We start from the raw sequence: 14773 nt of genomic DNA, 5'->3' as shown, positions 1-14773 counted from the left end.
GTCTACTATATAACCTACCGTGATAACGCAATGAACCAATATTCCCTATTTACCTACTATTGTCATTTGCCTAGGTTATTATGTACATAATTGTTTGATTTTGCTTTTTATTATTTTACTGAAATTATATTGTTTTTTTTATTATATTATGTATGTTAATCATACAATAAAAGTTAGAAAATATTTTGGAGATTTGATAGCCAGTGTTTAAATTATTATTGTTTAAACGCCTCGTTAAAGAAAGAAAAAATTACCCTAATTATATTTTAAAATGCTCAAGTTAAAATGTATAAGTTTGTTTTTGTTTTTGTTTCATTATAATTCAAGCCTGCCACGGTAAGAGTACAGATTATTTAGTAATGAAATGTACCACATATTTTAATAGTATAGTTATAAATTAATAATTGCATATTATCCAGAATATATTATTTGCACGACATTTATTTAACTTTTTATTTTAGATACGTTAGTAAAACCGAGAGATATTATAAGTGAGTTATTGAGCTATAATTATATTAAAATATGGGTGCTTATATTTTAATATAAACATAATTATTGACTGATAATAAAAATTTAAAATACAGAATATAGATAATTCTGTGAAAGTATATCTAATTAAAAATATATTTATTGTGACTACCTAGTAAACAATCAAGATGACCAGAAAACAAAAAGAGAAATTAAATTGTTCAAGGGTATGAGTTATATTTTAAAATAAATTACAAAAAATATAATTTGTTGAGATGTGATAATTAATCTATAAAATTAATAAGGTTAGAGGATTTTACTACCATATGGCCTCAATTATTGTCTTTATTTAACAAACGAACAATATAATACATTTCTGATTTGATGAATCAATTTTAGCATGTAATTTTTAAATCAGATAAAAAGTAGATATACTTAAAACTTGCTTAAAATTATATTTGCATATATTTATCGTAAAAAAAAAAAAAATTACAAGCAGATAACCATAACGTACCTATTTTATATTAAATGGAATGCTTGACCAATTTACTTCAATATTAAAATAAATAACACAATATTCGATCGTCTATGTTGTATGTTTATAAGATGGATACAATATATGCGAGTGTGGAGAAATTTTAAAACAATGTAGATATTTATAACAATATAATTTTTAATAATGAATAAGCTAGTATATTTCGAAATAATAAAAATTTGAATGATATGCAACAATATAAGATTATTTAATTTAAATTGTATATATATTTATTTAAAGAAATAAGCGCACGACGTTAAATTTCTATTGATAATATATGTTCAATATTTTATGAATATATTAGCTATATTAATCAACTTTTCTTGAGTTGAAATAAATCTATTTCTGTCATTTTTCGTTTTATACCTATTAGTGGAAATATATAATATAAATAATTAATTACTTTGAATAAATTTATGATTTTTAAATCTATATACAAAAAAAAAAAGTAAGATAGATTCAATAAATTCTTGAAAGCTTACGTAAATTCAATATTTTTAAAATTGTTATTCTTCTTCATCTTCAGCTTAATGATCCATTCAGGACCAGCGCTGCCATCAAGATAACTCTCTATCTATTTTTCTGATTTGTTGTTTTTAAAGTTGCGTTCGAGTCCATTATTACTATCATTATTATATCTTTGGAAACTATGTCAATCCATCGAGTTTTTTTTCGTCCAAGGGGTCTCGTTTTATTTATTTTATTGATTGGCACATTTTTTATTAACTGTCCATCTAATCTCCGTGCATGTCCAAACCATTCTAATCGTTTTCTCCTACTAAAAAAAGAGTATGTTTGGGTTTTTATAAAGAATCTTTACATTTTTGTTCCTTATGTCCGTGTTTCTGAGTTAAATTTTGGTCCATGTATGGTTCGTAACACTTTCTTTTCGAACGGGATATGTCTTCTGCTATCGCCTTTAGTCAATGACCAGGTTTCATAGGCGTAGGTTATTGTAGGTCGAAGGTAACTATGGTACAGACGTTGCCAGATAAATTGAAACGGCAGAGGCGTGGCAATAACGAAAAACCAAGGGTTTCCCGTACTTCAATGTTACTACCGAAAATATATTAATATATATATATATATATATATTTATTATACGTAGATAGAATATTATAATTTATACATAGATTTTACACATCGTGGCCAGTTTGGGATTCTGAAAAGCGCCCTCGCACCGTCGCCGCCGCCTCAATTTATCTGGAAACGACTGTATAGTAGTATAATTTTCGATTCTCTGGATAACAACTAAGATCTAAGAAATTTGTTAATACTGAAATAACAACTATTTCCATTAGGGATTTGTTCGTTTATTTCTATATGCATACCAATTTTGTTATTGATGTTCACGCCCAAGTACTTAAAATTATCTACTTTTTCAAATTTATAATTATCATTTTATATAGAATCTATACTTGGCGGTCTTCTCGAAACAGCCGTGTACTTAGTTTTCCCTTCGTTTACATGTAAATTGTATTCACATTCCTTTACTTGAACTTATGAGCTTAGATGTTGAGTTGATATCTTTGGTTTCACCCATTACCACAATGTTATCTGCATAAGCTAACATAACTTATTCATTGCTTATCTCCATCCTTCTGTCATCGTTTGTGTCTCTTATTATTTTTTTGAGGGCTAAGTTTAATAATGTAGGTGACAAGGCATCTCCTTGTTTTAGGCCAGATTTAACTTCAAAAGAATCTGAGATGCCTTGAAAATAACGCACTCTGCATAATGTTTTTCCATAGCATGCTTTTATTAAGTTCATATATTTTTTGGGTATTCCTAAAATTGACAATATTTTCCAAAGATCTTCTCTGTCTACATTATCATACGCCTGCTTGTAATCCACAAAGACTAGATTCAGGTCCTTTCCGAATTCGTAATATTTTGACATTATCTGTCTTAGTGCGAACACATGGTCTACTGTAGATTTTCCTCTTTTAAATCCGCATTGATAATTCCCAACTATTTCTTCGACAAACGGGTTTATTCTTTCTAATATTAGTGTTGTTAAATTTTTATAACATGTGTCCAGTAATGATATTCCTCTATAGTTCTCTGTTTTAATGAAATTTTCCTTTTAAAATATTGGGCATACAATTGCAGTTTTCCATTCTTCCGAGATAGTCTTAATTTTTCATATTGCCTTATAACTTCCTTAGTTTTGCTCAACAATTTGTCCCACCTTTTTTTAGTAATTCCACCACTATGCTGTTCTCTCTTGAGGCTTTGTTGAATTTTGTTTCTTAATTAAATTCTCAGTTTCTTCATATTTGGATATCTCTATGTCTATTTCTGCTGTCTGGCAGTCCAAATTGGATTTAAATACTGACCTACAGTGGGTCGATTCAGGTCTTCGAAATTCTCCTTGAAATGGTTTATGACTTGTTTTTCTTCTGTGATTATAGTTACTGTATTGTCTTCTATGATCATTGTTTGTGGTTTAAAATAAACAAGAACCCAATTAGTTCTTATATACGAGTACGTCCCCTCCATCAGAAGATTTAAAAGTGAATTTGTATATATTTTTTCTAGGAAAGTATGTATTGTTTATTATATAATTTTTCGGGTGTGCTAAATTTAACAGTATGGTCCCATTTCTGTTACTCAATTCATGTTAACTGTTAGGTACTATAACCAGCCTATAAATGTGTTCCCTTCCAACCTTCACGTTCATATCACATACTACCATCTTTCTTCAGTGCTGCTGTAAAGTGTCATATACACTTTCTAGTTCTTCATTGTATTTGTCATATTGTTACATTGTTTTTTTATTATTGTTATTAGTTTCAATAATAATAATATAATACAATACGCAAATTAAAATATTGTGTACCGAGTACCTAATTAAATCTCATAGTGTAATTATTTTTAATCTATGGTATAAATTCTTCAAATGCACTTCATAAATCATAGCGTAAGTATGCTTTGGAAATTGAATGGATATATCTTGAAGGAGACCTCATCCGTATTGTATATTATTCTGATTTTTGAAGGTTACTAAGAACCTATGATGGTTAGGTTTGGTTAAATTAGGATAGGTATGTTTGAATTGTAGGCCGAAGCCCAACTGAGGGTGGTTAGAGGCCCTCACATTGATATATACGTATTTTATTGTGGATGTGTTTTCATGTATACTTATATATTTGTAATTGTATTGTAAATTTTTTTTAAACAATAAATGAAGCGGTCGGGGGAGAAGTAATTTTATACACAGTACCTTCCCTAACTGCGATTCGAAGATAAAAAAAAAAAGGTTAGGTATGTTTATAATTTCATAGCGTCGTCGGTTCAAACATGAAAAAAGGTATGTTTATAATACATGGTGCATAGTGAATAGTACAACATACTGAACATTTATTGCAAATCATCACTCATTCACAATTTATGCTGTAATTTATTGTTCATTTATATCAAAGATAAAATTACATACCATTGTTGAAGTATTGTTTTTGATGCATATTTCATATGAGTAGAACCATTGAGTTTCTAAAGTTAAATAGGTACACCTTCTATGTTAACAACTAATTATCATAATATTATGAAAATGTATGTAATTTATACAATTTGTGGTATTATAATATAGGATTTATTTAATACAGTGAAAATAATTATTTAATTAACTAGTGAAATGTATTAAAACGTAATTATTGACTGTTAATAAAAATATAGAAAATAGATAATTATGCGAAAGTATATCTAATATAAAAATATTTTTATTGTCACTAGCAAACAAAAAGAACGACCAGAAAACAAAAGAAGAAATTAAATCGTTCATGGGTATGGGTTATATTTTAAAATAAATAAATAAAAAATATAATTTTATAAGACGTGATAACCGTATGGCCGTATTTATTTTATTGTCTGTATCTAACAAACGTACAATATAGCAAATTTCAGCTTTGATGAATCAATTTTAGCATGTCATTTTTAAATTGGATAAAAAGTATATGTAATAGTTATAACTTGCTTGAAATTAATACATGGATTTATCGTAAAAAAGAAAAATACAAATAGATAATTATAACGTATTTTTATTTTAAGTTAAATATTGAAACAATTCACTTAGTGTTAAAATAAAGAACACAACATTTGAACGTCCATATTGTACGTTTGTAAGATGAATATAACAAATGCGAATATTTATAGATATATAATTTTTAATCGTGAATAAGCTTGTATATTTCAAAATAGTAAAACATTGAAAGATATGCAAGATTATATATTTAAGTTTTGTATGTATCATAAAAATTGGTATTAGGTGTTTACAATTTACAAATATTTATATAAATATATAATATATATTATATATGTCAAGAATTAAGAAAGTATTTCATAATATTAAAAATTATAAAAGAAATCATTGTAATTGTATTTATAAGTATTTGATTTTAAGATTTATTTTATTTACATATTTGTAAAAAATTATATATGTTGTATTCCTACTCGTTACTATAGTGATTTAAATTTTTAACCAACGGTAACCATTTAAATAAACAAATTAACAAAATAATATTCAATTTTCTTGAGCCCAAACTAAATTCATGCTTGAGTGACTTTATACCAATTTATAAATGTTGAAACAAAAAAGTATAGACGCCATTTGAATATCAAGGAACTCTTGATTAAATTTTATTGAAAACGATAAAATTGTTCAGAAGATTAACGATAATAACAGCTACACATATGATTTAGAAGATTTATATACAAAATATCTTAGGATGTTAATTTTAACAGTAAACTTTGAAAAAAATTTAAATGTATTAATATTATTGAAAATACTTTTTTTTGCATAATTTGATCTTATTAAAATATAACGTTAATATTTTTAATTTTTAATTTTAGTTTTTTAAATAACATCATATATTTTTTAGTTTTATTGGTTATAATTTATTAATTATTCATTCAAAATGCTCAGAAACATATTTTGCTTATGATTAAAACATTAATGATGGACCTGTTGTAATATGTTGTAAAAATTATGTTGATAAAAAAAAATAGATACTTATATTAAAATATACTTTTTTACTATTTTTTTTTTTTTTTTTGATGGTAATGGGAATTTACTATTAAAAATCATTCGGTATGAACATTTTAGTAAAAATCGATCATTATATTTAATAATATAACAATTTAAAAATTAATGAAAGGTTGTGGAGTTAAAGAAAATCATAGGTTATACTTTAATTACGTAATAATTTAAAGATTGAAATAATTTTATTTATTGATTTCAAATTTTAGGCGATACAGGTAAGTAATTTTAGTAGATATCCGACTTTTTTCAACTTTGTCAATTTGATTCATATACTTGAAAAATGTATTCTTTAATTTACATGTTATTATATGTAAATATTTTTAATTCTTCATATTATAATATATAATATACTATGTTGTATAGCAGAAAATTAATCTCGTCAGGTGTTTGTAAATTATCCAAAAATCTGCAAAATTTACACTATAATATAGTTTCTGTATGGTGACCTAATTCAACATAATCGAGTGTGTTCTAATACGATCGCTGTACATTATTACCTTCAACATAAATACTGAATTAAGAATCATTCAGTTTATTCTTCGTATATATATTTGTATTTTTATATCATTTTAATCTAACGGTGTATATTGATGTACATTAATGTATGATAATGTAACTACCTACTTATATGGTTCAATAAACTTAAAAACATTTTTTCTTGATTATCTCTGAGAATATATTGTTGTTATAATAATATCATAAAATTATACGATATCTATATTATATATTTAAGGTAGTTACTTTTCTTATTTCTATGAAATACAATCGCTTGAAATACTACATAAAATAGAATATTTATTATGACATTCATACTCTGTAATTATTAATCTAATACAAATATTAATACATTATTAGACGTTCTATCATAATACCAGCCAATATCATATTCTACTATTAGTTATAGTTATACTTATAGGCTATAGCATACTTATTTAAAATAATTATATATCATACAAACAAAATGGTAAAAAATATTTCATGGTACAAAATATATTTTAGGATTTAAAGACCTATTCATAAAAACTTATAGAACTCATAAAAGACGGTGTAAGTATGTTTTTTTTAAAAAAGAAATAATAACTTTAATATCACTTTAAAGTCATTATAATAATAATAATTTGTGAAAAATATGAAACAATACCTATACAGCATAAAATAACGTATATAATTCTAATTGTTTATTAAAGTATCGAATAATCAAAAGAGTATTTATTTAGGGACATTTTTTAATGAAAATTTGATAAATATATTTCTAACGTAAAATTTAAAATCTAATATTTAAATTGTAGTATAAGATTAGATAAATAATAATTTCTACGACTAAATATAAATTGTTTGACGGAATTAAAAAGTTTTAATTTTTTTTTAATGATCAGATATAGTAAAATTTTTAAAATAATATTAACACTACTTAAAATTAGTTTGTTTTATTTTATTTTATATATATATTCATTATATATATATATTTGGAGAGGGACGGGGATTGGAGATTTGGAAAAAGCATCAGGAGATTGTAAAGAAAGAATAGAAAATATATATTCAAGCGAATCACTAATAACTTTGAACCTTGATAAATTAGAGAAAATGTTCGAATAAAGATAAATTTAAGTTGATACCGAACTATAAAAAAAAAAACAAATAAAAGACTTATAATAAATAATAATTTAAAATAGAATGATAAATTACAATTAGCCGACTCGATAAATATCGATAGATGAGTGAGTGACGATTGAAGTCATTATTAAACAGATATAAATTCATAAAAGATTGTATGTAGTATATACTAAAAGGATGATAGATGTAGATTAGGTGCAATTTCAAAATGTTCATAAAATATTCTAAATATAAAGAAAATTCTAAATTTTAATAATTTGGTAACGTTATTTATGTATTACGATAAATATTTTATATTATTAACTGCGTTAGAACATTACAATATAATACGAATGTTTACATAGTTAATATATTATGTTCAATTTCTCTTTTTGTAGTTTATAGACGATCTCCATTGACTTGGTGTACAATTCAAGGTAAATAATAATTAATCAAGAAGTTTAATTTTTATATTTTATATTATGTAGTTTTAATAAATTGTAGTTTAATATATTTGTGAGTGTTAACATATTACTCTGTTAGTTCAATATTTTATAAATATTTTATGTATTTAATATTAGGTATTAGAAAATATTTTTCAAGAGTTAATAATCAATAATAGAATATTCATGTAATATAATATTATCACATAGTTCTATTAAGGTTTGGTAAATTTTAAAACTGAATGCTGCATTAATACATTAACCATTAAGAACTACACTAAGATTTACAGATTTCACTTTTAGCGGGTACTCAACAAATATATCTCACTTGAAAAGTGTTTTATTTTATGTTTATTAATTTAAGTATATAAGTTTTCTTCTAAAGTGACTTTTGTACATTCATTTATTTTATATTTAATAAAATGTAGTAGGTACATATTATTATACGGTTATTAATTGTATGGTTGCTACTGCTTTTTTATTTATAACAAAATATTTTATAATAAGGAGAATCCACAATAATTAGTAGAACTATTTGTGATATGTATTATGGGTGGGTACAGATAATACGAGTATATGTGCCTACATGCTCCAAATATTTTAATCCAGCGTATTACTGTTACTAAAAATTTAAATGTATGTATTTACTCATTTCACAATCAACGCATTGTCATTTTGTTTTTAAATATTTATTTAAGCTACAATTGTTTGAATGAAATGTATTAATTTTAAAACCATCATTCGTTATACTTAATTAAACTGCAAATTAACATTTACTAACAGGTATGCATTTATTTAATATTAATTAATAGTTAAAATTATTTTCGTCTTTTAGCTTGTTACAGTAAGACCACATGTTACAATTAAATTTTGATACATTTGATAATATTACTATAAGAACTATTATAGTTAATTTTACTATTGATTAATATATTTCTTAGTAAAAGTTAAGGATACTATATCTATGATTTAGAATTAAATCAAAGAACCTTAATTATATTTAGAATTGGAACAGAACCTTTTAAACAACTAAATAAATTAGTGTAGCGTAAGCATAAAAAAGTTATTTTTATTTTTAAGATAGTGTGAATAGATATGTTCTATAAATAGTTAAAAATGATCTAACATTTTTGAAAATGCTAAATCTCTACTTATAATATACATATTTATGTTATAACACAATAACTAAAATTGTTATACTTTGTTTAAATATCCAATTACTTTTTACATACTATTTTAACATAAAAAGCTTGTAAAAAAAAAAAAAATATATAACTTAACCTCTACTTTCGATTTATTATTTAACTGGAAGAAAAGTAATGATGAACCTTGTACTAATTTTTTAATTTTTTTTTCTTATAATCAAATATGTTATGATTTAAAAAAAAATTCAAATTTTTTAAACATTTTAAAATAACATAAAAAAGGTAAACCATTTTTTAAAGCTATATTTTATACAGTAAATGCTAAATTAATTAACTGATGAAAATATGAATTCCTCATATTTAAAATAAATCATTATTACTACTAAGAAATAAAAAAAAAACGTTATCGTTTAATTTATCAATAAATATGAAAGGTTCTGTTTCAATGATCTTGATTATTTTAAATTAATTGTTTTTATTTTCAATATTTTTAACAGATTCAATTTTAGAAAAGGGTTTTGATAGTAATTTTATTTTTATTTTTATATATTATAGTATAACTTTTAAGTTTTAAGTAATACTTTTAAAATATTTATTTTTATTTTGCTTACGTGAATGATAATATTTTTGTTTAACATAACATACTTCGCTTTTAATATAAAATATATTTGTAGAATTGACCATAGATGATTACTACAAATGATGATAATATTATTATATCAAAGAAATTAACATAATATTTTAGATGTACCAGCTAAACTTAATAGATCTTCAGTAATTGTACTACGTAAGTATAGGCAGGGTTTAAATAAAAACTATAGCTTTTTTTATAGAAAAAAATTATTATAGGTATAAATTTTTGTAAATGATCATTTTTTATTATCTAGTAATTAAATTAGTTATAACTAGTTATAAATATTTAGTTAAGTATAGTATAATCCGGTAAAATATTAGATCACTGCCATTCAAGTGCAATATTGATGCGATGCTTTGTGATGATTTTTAAAAGATGAATATTTTAATATTAAGCAAAATTATGTATATAATACTATGTATAATGTATATATGTATTGTTTTTTTAATTTAGCCTCGGCAGATAAGAATAGTAAGTTATTTTAATGATAACTTGAGTAAAATATTATTAAGTTAGTTGAATTAATTTACAATTAAAGAAATATATTACATTATATTATTTATAGTTATTATATTTATAATATTAGCATATGTAGCTGATTTTTCAAAATTTCTTCATCCAACTGATCCAACCCTTGGTAAGTATAGTAATCCTCAATGAAATTTAAATCGAGGATTGAATAATTATTTTTAAAAATCGTAGTATTAATCTTTATGTGCCATTAGTTTGAAAATTATAAAATATACATGCCTATTTAATAAATGTACTCGATTTTTTTCTGTCGTTCATTATTTCTTAAGACTTAAGAAATAATTAACAACAGAAAAAATTAACCCTTATGGCTTAAGGTTTAATTTAAAAATAAATAGTTATTAAAAAAAAAAAAAAAAAACTTCGCATTTTGCTTTTTTAAGTTCCTATTTTATTATATTCATAGACATCCAATTTAATTGAATGCAGTAGAAAATCTTAATTTTGTGTATGCTAATAAGTAGCATAAAAGCCTGAAATAAACATAGATGATACTTAACATGCATCAAAAATGAAATGTAAAAGAAACATATTTGAAAGCTTATTTAATTTCCAAAGTTATTAATTTATTATACACATTACTCAAAAATAAAATCTATATTATATATGTTACGGGTAATGTTAACATTTGGATAATGTGGACATTAGCCTTCATTCTGCTATCATTACCCTCCATGAATATTATTAAATGTTGGCCATTGTTAACATTAACCGGATAATATAATATTAGCCAAGCACTTTAGGATAATGTCTTAACAGCTATAAAAATGTATCATGCATGAGGTAAAATCATTTTAGACTATAGACATTGTTCAATATATTTAAAAAAAAACAATTAATAATTACCATATAATACATATAATATTATTTTTCATTTTGAATAACCTAACCTACTAATGATATACAACATTAAATTGTATTTTATATTTTAAATTATTTCTTGAAATATTATTTTAAGTATAGAATTAAAGTGTTTATGTGCGTTATTCTTTATTATTACATGGTATGCTCCTATGCCATTTTAAATTGTAGAAAATGCTAGATGATTTGCGCTTACATCAACTGGTGTCGCATTTTCTCTAACATGAATACCTTTTGTATCCTTTTCCAATACCGTCTGCATATTAGACTCGTAATTTCCCTCAATGATTTTTCTACATGCACCACCTCAATATCTCATCAAGCTGTATTAAAGATAACAAATAAACACCAAATTGATTTCTAATGTATAACTGTGACAAAGTATCATATTTATTGCTAAGTTTATAATATTCAATAGATGACACAACTGCAAATATAATGTTTCTTGGGTCTGCTCGTCCTCTATCAATATAGAAATAAAGAAATTCTCATGCTGTCTCCAATGTTAGCTAGGAGGAACTTACGGATTGACCTAAATATTATACACTGGCAGTTCGACGCTTTATTACTGTAAAATGCCAACAACTTTATAGACTATTTAATATATAACCTTTAACATTATCCAATATTGACTGGTTAAGGTTAACCTTATCCGGATAATGTTGATATTTCATGTTCATTAACGAAAAATAACACATTATCCAAAATAGATGGCTAAAGGCTAATGTCGACATTATCCAAATGTTAATATTGCCCGTAACAAAAATACATAAATTGCTACACTTAGAATCTATATAGTACTATTATTGACTATTTATTTAGAGTGTAGAGTCGAGATCAAAGTATATTGAATTTAAATTATAGATTATATTAATTAAATATTGTATTAATGAATTAAATTTTTAACAATAAATTATTCATATCATTCACTATTTATGTTCGCGCCAAGACGATTCGTGCGACTAAAGTTATTACTGTTAAATAGCGATATGCCAAATCGGCTGGTTAGCGCGAGATGCTAATGACCACGACGCCGGCAATCTCCTTGTTATCTCCCTTTTTTTCCTAATCATTTGCGATATCATTATTATTATTATTATTATATTATTATTATTATTATTATTATTATAGTATTGCTATTGTCGTTGATTATCGTATTGGTTAATCATCTGTTCTTATATCTCTCTATATTGTTATTATTTTATTTTGTTTTTATCATTATTGTCTTGCGGCCAACGCCCTTATTATTATTATTATTATTGTTATTGTCGTCGTTCGATTCAAAAAAACCGTTGTTCGTTGTGCTCGCTATTGCAGCGTTTTGTTTTGTTCTATATACTTCATATTAAAGTCGCATTGAGCGCATCTTCATCTTTCATATTCATTGTTATTAATTTTTCGTTCCCTTCTCTGAACTTTCTTAGTCCGCTATTGCGGTGGAAATACAAGTTTTTGGGATCTGTGTGTATGGTGCACAGTATCGTCGTCAGGTATGCCATATAAATCTTTATAAAACCGCCAGCACCCGCCGTGGTTTGTGAGAGGCCGACCAGATCACCAAATCGACCGACACGGCCCGTTGCGTAAGACCGTCAGCACCCGCCGTGGTGTGTGAGAGGCCGCCCAGGTCTTCTAGTCAGCGCCATTCTAGTGACCAGTTCCAGTTTTTCATCGTCTCGAGTCATCGGTAGTTTATAAGTTAGTTTAAGGCCCCTATGTTGTGAGCTCTTTGGTCATTGCACCAAATCGATTCGACCACAGAGCGTCCCTCCCCATAATTAACCTGTTACCTCCTCATTCCCGTGTAATCCGTTTCCCTTCTTTGTCGTCGTTATCATAGTGCCCTTTTAGTTGCCTATCCAGGGTTGCTCTAAGGCTGAGTCAATTAAGTTGCCTATCCATCGCTCCGTCTAAACCAGATTGACATTGTTGTTTTCGGATCATCCCGAGTGATTCTTTGAAAGCCCCACAGTGTTGGGCGCATACAATTTAAATTGTTTTTAATTTCAGTTACTAAAAAACCAAACGCCATATCTTCGTTATTTACTAAAAAAAAAAAGGATACATCAGTACCAGTTAACAATAACTTCAGTCGTAAGTTATTTTTATAAACTGAAATGTTGAAATTTGGAATAATTTTGATTTCCCAGTAATTTTGTCCAATAAGTTACCTTTTTTACCTTTTCATAATTATGAATGCTATTTAAAATTGTAAACTTTGAATCAATGGAATTCATCAGGTCGACAAAGACAAATGTAATAAAAGGAATTATTATTATAATGCTTATTAGAACCTATATTCTGTGTTGTTGCCACTGGGTGACTTCCCCATTAACACCATATTCTAATTTCTTAACTTCATCAAATTTGTATGTTATACTCGTTGTTTATTGTACAAATATTGTAAATTATTAAATTCAATTCATTGTAAAATTATTAAAAACAGCAAAGTAAAAAAGATTCTGCTAAACGCCGATTAGCAACTTTAAACGTTTGTTAGACGAGACAACACATATCTTAATATATTATTATAAGTAGGTACGTTACCTAAGACTTAAACTAATTATTATACTACAAATATTTAATTTTAGATAGTTATTATAAAGAGTTATATGAATTTATTATTTAAATAAATAACTGTACATTTTTTAATTTTTTGTTTCAAAGCACCAAAATTATCTTATTTGTATGACTTATATGAATATCCAATTAATTGGTGTGCGGTTAAAAGTAAATATCTTAGTAAATTATTAAAAAATGTATTATATTATATTATAGTGTGTCAGTTAATCACACATAATAATTTAAAAGTTTATAACCTCGTCCTCACTATAGTCCATAGATCTGTTTATATTCGTTTTCTATACAACTTACTGTAACGGTTAGGTTAGACTATTATATAACTTAAAAACACATTTAAATGTATAGCTACTTTTTATTTTGTTATAATGTGTATGGTTGCTGCATAGTTTGCCATGGTAAGTTACGTTATAATTAATTAAAAAAAAATTTTAAACAATTAACGTATTGACAAAATAATATATTTTTACACTTAAATTTTAATTTATAACTGCCAGTTTAAACAAAAAATGTACTGTATATTTGATATTGATTTATAAAAATAAATTATGTTGCAATGTTCGTGGTTTATATATTTATTGGTTTTCTTAAATTTGTATAAAACTATACATATATTAAAGAAATAATTAAGTGAAAATTGATAAAATTAATGACTTTTGCTAATTAGAAGATATGCAGACACAACAAGAAAGTAGTTAATATAAATTTTTATTTTATTTATAGTTTCTTTCGAATAATTAGTCCTATAAGTTATATTAAATATAATTTTTTTATGTTAATTTAATATTTTCGATTTAAAATAACAAATTCTAATACCCAAACTAGTAAATATTATATAAAATTAGTAGATGGGATAACATTTTTTATACTGCATTTTGTAGTTTTGGACCAAACCAAACCATTTCTTTTACTGATTATCCGATGACAATATATTGAGCTGCT

The 14773-nt window shown here is 24.9% G+C and overlaps 2 long non-coding RNA genes across 2 annotated transcripts; both read left to right on the top strand.

The window, feature by feature from the left end:
- The first annotated feature begins 388 nt into the window (after positions 1-388).
- On the top strand, positions 389-4789 carry LOC126550144 (uncharacterized). Its single transcript, XR_007604190.1, has 3 exons — positions 389-491; positions 645-695; positions 4739-4789. It is a non-coding gene; the product is annotated as an uncharacterized LOC126550144 (long non-coding RNA).
- Positions 4790-9678: 4889 nt separating this feature from the next.
- LOC114120383 (uncharacterized) lies at positions 9679-13981 on the top strand. The gene is made up of 6 exons (XR_007604191.1): positions 9679-9749; positions 9971-10012; positions 10313-10330; positions 10446-10496; positions 13262-13345; positions 13919-13981. It is a non-coding gene; the product is annotated as an uncharacterized LOC114120383 (long non-coding RNA).
- The last annotated feature ends 792 nt before the right edge of the window (positions 13982-14773 follow it).

This window comes from Aphis gossypii, chromosome 2, assembly GCF_020184175.1.
Source record: "Aphis gossypii isolate Hap1 chromosome 2, ASM2018417v2, whole genome shotgun sequence".
NCBI lineage: Eukaryota > Metazoa > Arthropoda > Insecta > Hemiptera > Aphididae > Aphis > Aphis gossypii.
This window is presented reverse-complemented; position numbering and strand designations above follow the sequence as displayed.